Source organism: Camellia sinensis, chromosome 9, assembly GCF_055761805.1.
Source record: "Camellia sinensis isolate YWXY chromosome 9, ASM5576180v1, whole genome shotgun sequence".
NCBI lineage: Eukaryota > Viridiplantae > Streptophyta > Magnoliopsida > Ericales > Theaceae > Camellia > Camellia sinensis.
The window spans coordinates 87,995,272-88,001,799 of NC_138969.1; positions in this window are offsets into that span (position 1 = coordinate 87,995,272).

The window sequence follows — 6,528 nt, forward strand, 5'->3', positions numbered from 1 at the left end:
CCAGTGTTAGACACATGTCGGACACTGACACGCGTCTGACACGCGGAGTGCACGTGTCCGACACGCACCAGAGAATGTCCCATTTTTATTCTTATTTTTTTTACATCCGGACACGTTCAGGACACGTCCTAGAAACTTTTGGGACACGTTCGGGCGTAATTTCAGAAATTACAAAAAAAATTTGGGGTCGATTTGTAAATAAGTAAAAATAGATCAATATCTGCCCTAATCTACTTCGATTAGAACAGAAACAGAAGAGAAAGGGTGAGAAAGAGAGGACCGGATCGATTCCTCATTCGTCGTTCGTCGTTCGTCTTCGCTCCTCGTCAGTCGTCGTTCCTCGTCGATCGTCACTCGTCACTCGTGTCTCATCGTCCCTCATTATGGTACACGTTGCTCTTCTTCCATCTTCATTCTTCTTCTTGTTCGATCTTCATTTTTCTTCTTGTCTTGTCGTCACTTATGTTTACATTGATATTTCATTAGAGGTTAAAATATATATATATATATATATATGTATTAACTATAACGGAATGGAGCGGTTCAGTTGGCGGATTATAAATTTTAAAGTTTACGCGGATAGTGGTTTGAACGGTGTGAATTGCTACGGATCAATTCAATTTCACTGAATTGAGTGACATTTTGCACAGCCCTAGTTCTTATTGTTCTTTCTGTTTCTTCATCAGGTGTGGGTTCCATCTTGTCTTGCTTCTTTCCAGTTTTAACTTCTTTATGTGGATATTCTTCTTCGTTGTCATCTTTCTCTTCTAGAAAATCACGGTAACTGTAGAACCTTGCAACATATGCAAAGATTAACAGAATGGCTATGCTCACGATCACTAATGCAGCATAAAAATGATCCAAACGGCTCTGATTCACAGTGTCTGCAACCTAACTTCCATCTTCAGCTCTCAACTTCATGACCACCACGTCTAATATCATAATAAACCCTATGTTCACTATTTTTCCTCATCCAATAACCGCTTCAGTGAGTACTAGTGCATACCTCTTCCTTATTGACACTGGAACCTAATACTTAAAAAAATCCTCAATACCATAAAGAGCTAATCCATCCATGATTCCCATCAGTACAAACTGTGGAGAGAGCCAAAATACAGATATTGGTGCAATGGCATTGGGATTACCTAACAAGTCGTGTTCTTTCAAAGCTTTTAGCCTTTTATACTCCACCCACCAAGCAACATTACAACAAGCCAAAGCGGCAAGCATTCCTAAACCAACCTTCATTCCAGTTGAGTATCTCCCATTCATTCGCTCTATTTGTCGTTCAAATACTATCCTATACAGAGGTTGCACTGCACACTATGAAGCACGACCACCTCTCCGAGGGCTCCGTACCAGTGTTGGACACGTGTTGGACACGGACACGCATCAGGCACGCGGAGAGCACGTGTCCGACACGCACCAGAGAGTGTCCCATTTTTATTCTTATTTTTTTTACATCCGGACACGTTCAGGACACGTTGTAGAAACTTTCGGGACACGTTCGGGGGTAATTTTAGAAATTATAAAAAAATTTTGGGGTCGATTTGCAAAAAAGTAAAAATAGATCAATATCTGCCCGAATCTACTTCGATTAGAACAGAAACAGAAGAGAAAGGGTGAGAAAGAGAGGACCGGGTCGATTCGTCGTTCGTCTTCGCTTCTCGTCGGTCGTCGTTCCTCGTCGATCGTCACTCGTCACTCGTGTCTCATCGTCCCTCATTAAGGTACACGCTGCTCTTCTTCGATCTTCATTCTTCTTCTTGTTCGATCTTCATTCTTCTTCTTGTCTCGTCGTCACTTATTTTTACATTGATATTTCATTAGAGGTTAAAAAATATATATGTATTAACCATAGCGGAATTGAGTGGTTCAGTTGGCGAATTATAAATTTTAAAGTTTACGCGGATAGTGGTTAGAACGGTGTGAATTGCTACGGATCAATTCGATTTCACAGAATTGAGTGACATTTTGCACAGCCCTAGTTCTTATTGTTCTTTCAGTTTCTTCATCAGGTGTGGGTTCCATCTTGCCTTGCTTCTTTCCAGTTTCAATTTCTTTACGTGGATCTTCTTCTTCGTCGTCATCTTCCTCTTCTGGAAAATCACGGTAACTATAGAACCTAGCAACATATGCAGAGATTAACAGATTGGCTATGCTGACGACCACTAATGCAGCATAAAAAAGATCCAAACGGCTCTGATTCACAGTGTCTGCAATCCAACTTCCATCTTCAGCTCTCAACTTCATGACCACCACGTCTAATATCATAACAAATCCCATGTTCACTATTTTTTCCCATCCAATCACAGCTTCAGTGAGTACGAGTGCATACCTCTTCCTTATTGACTCTGGAACCTGATACTTAATAAAATCCTCAATACCATAAAGAGCTAATCCGTCCATGATTCCCATCAGTACAAGCTTTGGAGAGAGCCAAAATACAGATATTGGTGCAATGGCATCGGGATTACCTAACAAGTCATGTTCTTTCAAAGCTTTTAGCCTTTTATACTCCACCCACCAAGCAACATTACAACAAGCCGAAGCGGCAAGCATTCCTAAACCAACCTTCATTCCAGTTGAGTATCTCCCATTCATTCGCTCTATTTGTCGTTCAAATACTGTCCTACACAGAGGTTGCACTGCACACTATGAAGCACGACCACCTCTCCGAGTGCTCCGTACCAGTGTTAGACACGTGTAAGACACGGACGCGCGTCAGGCACGCGGAGAGCACGTGTCCGACACGCACCAGAGAGTGTCCCATTTTTATTCTTATTTTTTTTACATCTGGACACGTTCAGGACACGTTATAGAAACTTTCGGGAGACGTTCGGGGGTAATTTCAGAAATTACAAAAAACATTTGGGGTCGATTTGTAAATAAGTAAAAATAGATCAATATCCGCCATAATCTACTTCGATTAGAACAGAAACAGAAGAGAAAGGGTGAGAAAGAGAGGACCCGGTCGATTCGTCGTTCGTCGTTCGTCTTCGCTTCTCGTCGGTCGTCGTTCCTCGTCGATCGTCACTCGTCACTCGTGTCTCGTTGTCCCTCATTAAGGTACACGCTGCTCTTCTTCGATCTTCATTCTTCTTCTTGTTCGATCTTCATTCTTCTTCTTGTCTCGTCGTCACTTATTTTTACATTGATATTTCATTAGAGGTTAAAAAATTTATATGTATTAACCATAGCGGAATAGAGCGATTTAGTTGGCGAATTATAAATTTAAAAGTTTACGAGGATAGTGGTTAGAACGGTGTGAATTGCTACGGATCAATTCGATTTCACTGAATTGAGTGACATATTGCACAGCCTTAGTTCTTATTGTTTTTTCAGTTTCTTCATCAGGTGTGGGTTCCATCTTGTCTTGCTTCTTTGCAGTTTTAAATTCTTTATGTTGATCTTCTTCTTCGTCATCATCTTCCTCTTCTGGAAAATCACGATAACTGTAGAACCTAGCAACATATGCAAAGATTAACAGATTGGCTATGCACACGACCACTAATGCAGCATAAAAAAGATCCAAACAGCACTGATTCACAGTGTCTGCAATCCAACTTCCATCTTCAGCTCTCAACTTCATGACCACCACGTCTAATATCATAATAAACCCTATGTTCACTATTTTTCCCAATCCAATCACAGCTTCAGTGAGTACGAGTGCATACCTCTTCCTCATTGAGTCTAGAACCTGATTCTTAAAAAAATCCTCAATGCCATAAAGAGCTAATCCATCCATGATTCCCATCAGTACAAACTTTGGAGAGAGCCAAAATACAGATATTGGTGCAATGGCATCGGGATTACCTAACAAGTCGTGTTCTTTCAAAACTTTTAGCCTTTTATACTCCACCCACCAAGCAACATTACAACAAGCCAAAGCGGCAAGCATTCCTAAACCAACCTTCATTCCAGCTGAGTATCTACCATTCATACGCTCTATTCATCGTCGAAAAACTATCCTATACAGAGGTTGCACTGCACACTATGAAGCACGACCACCTCTCCAAGGGCTCTGTACCAGTGTTAGACACATGTCGGACACTGACACGCGTCTGACACGCGGAGAGCACGTGCCCGACACGCACCAGAGAATGTCCCATTTTTATTCTTATTTTTTTTACATCCGGACACGTTCAGGACACGTCATAGAAACTTTTGGGACACGTTCGGGCGTAATTTCAGAAATTACAAAAAAAATTTGGGGTCGATTTGTAAATGAGTAAAAATAGATCAATATCTGCCGTAATCTACTTCGATTAGAACAGAAACAGAAGAGAAAGGGTGAGAAAGAGGGGACCGGATCGATTCCTCATTCGTCGTTCGTCCTTCGTCTTCGCTCCTCGTCAGTCGTCGTTCCTCGTCGATCGTCACTCGTCACTCGTGTCTCATCGTCCCTCATTATGGTAAACGTTGCTCTTCTTCCATCTTCATTCTTCTTCTTGTTCGATCTTCATTTTTCTTCTTGTCTCGTCGTCACTTAAGTTTACATTGATATTTCATTAGAGGTTAAAATATATATATATGTATTAACTACAACGGAATGGAGCGGTTCAGTTGGCGGATTATAAATTTTAAAGTTTACGCGGATAGTGGTTAGAACGGTGTGAATTGCTACGGATCAATTCAATTTCACTGAAGTGAGTGACATTTTGCACAGCCCTAGTTCTTATTGTTCTTTCTGTTTCTTCATCAGGTGTGGGTTCCATCTTGTCTTGCTTCTTTCCAGTTTTAACTTCTTTATGTGGATCTTCTTCTTCGTCGTCATCTTTCTCTTCTGGAAAATCACGGTAACTGTAGAACCTAGCAACATATGCAAAGATTAACAGAATGGCTATGCTCACGACCACTAACGCAGCAGAAAAAAGATCCAAACGGCTCTGATTCACAGTGTCTGCAACCCAACTTCCATCTTCAGCTCTCAACTTCATGACCACCACGTCTAATATCATAATAAACCCTATGTTCACTATTTTTTCCCATCCAATCACAGCTTCAGTGAGTACCTCTTCCTTATTGACTCTGGAACCTGATACTTAAAAAAATCCTCAATACCATAAAGAGCTAATCCATCCATGATTCCCATCAGTACAAACTGTGGAGAGAGCCAAAATACAGATATTGGTGCAATGGTATTGGGATTACCTAACAAGTCGTGTTCTTTCAAAGCTTTTAGCCTCCACCCACCAAGCAACATTACAACAAGCCAAAGCGGCAAGCGTTCCTAAACCAACCTTCATTCCAGCTGGGTATCTCCCATTCATTTGCTTTATTCGTCGTTCAAATGCTATCCTATACAGAGGTTGCACTGCACACTATGAAGCACAACCACCTCTCCGATGGCTCCGTACCAGTGTTAGACATGTGTCGGACACGAACATGCGTCAGACACGCGGAGAGCACGTGTCCGACAGGCACCAGAGAGTGTCCCATTTTTATTCTTATTTTTTTCACATCCGGACACGTTCAGGACACGTTATAGAAACTTTTGGGACACGTTCAGGGGTAATTTCAGAAATTAAAAAAAAATTTTGGGGTCGATTTGTAAGTAAGTAAAAATGTAACAATATCTGCCCTAATCTACTTAGATTAGAACTGAAACAGAAGAGAAAGGGTGAGAAAGAGAGGACCAGGTCGATTCGTCGTTTGGCGTTCGTCTTCGCTTCTAGTCGGTCGTCGTTCCTCGTCGATCGTCACTCGACGCTTGTGTCTCGTCGTCCCTCATTAAGGTACATGCTGCTCTTCTTCGATCTTCATTCTTCTTCTTGTCTCGTCGTCACTTATTTTTACATTGATATTTCATTAGAGGTTAAAAAATATATATGTATTAACTATAGCGGAGTGGAGCGGTTCAGTAGGCGGATTATAAATTTTAAAATTTATGCGGATAGTGGTTAGAACGGTGTGAATTGCTACGGACCAATTCAATTTCACTGAATTGAGTGACATTTTGCACAACCTAGTTCTTATTCTTCTTTCTGTTTCTTCATCCGGTGTGGGTTCCATCTTGTCTTGCTTCTTTCAAGTTTTAATTTCTTTATATGGATCTTCTTCTTCGTCGTCATCTTCCTCTTCTGGAAAATCACGGTAACTGTAGAACCTAGCAACATATGCAAAGATTAACAGATTGGCTATGCTCACGACCACTAATGCAGCATAAAAAAGATCCAAACGGCTCTGATTCATAGTGTCTGCAATCTAACTTCCATCTTCAGCTCTCAACTTCATGACCACCACGTCTAATATCATAATAAACCCTATGTTCACTATTTTTTCCCATCCAATCACAGCTTCAGTGAGTACGAGTGCATACCTCTTCCTCATTGACTCTGGAACCTGATACTTAAAAAAATCCTCAATACCATAAAGAGCTAATCCATCCATGATTCCCATGAGTACAAACTGTGGAGAGAGCCAAAATACAGATATTGGTGCAATGGCATTGGGATTACCTAACAAGTCATGTTCTTTCAAAGCTTTTAGCCTTTTATACTCCACCCCCCAAGCAACATTACAACA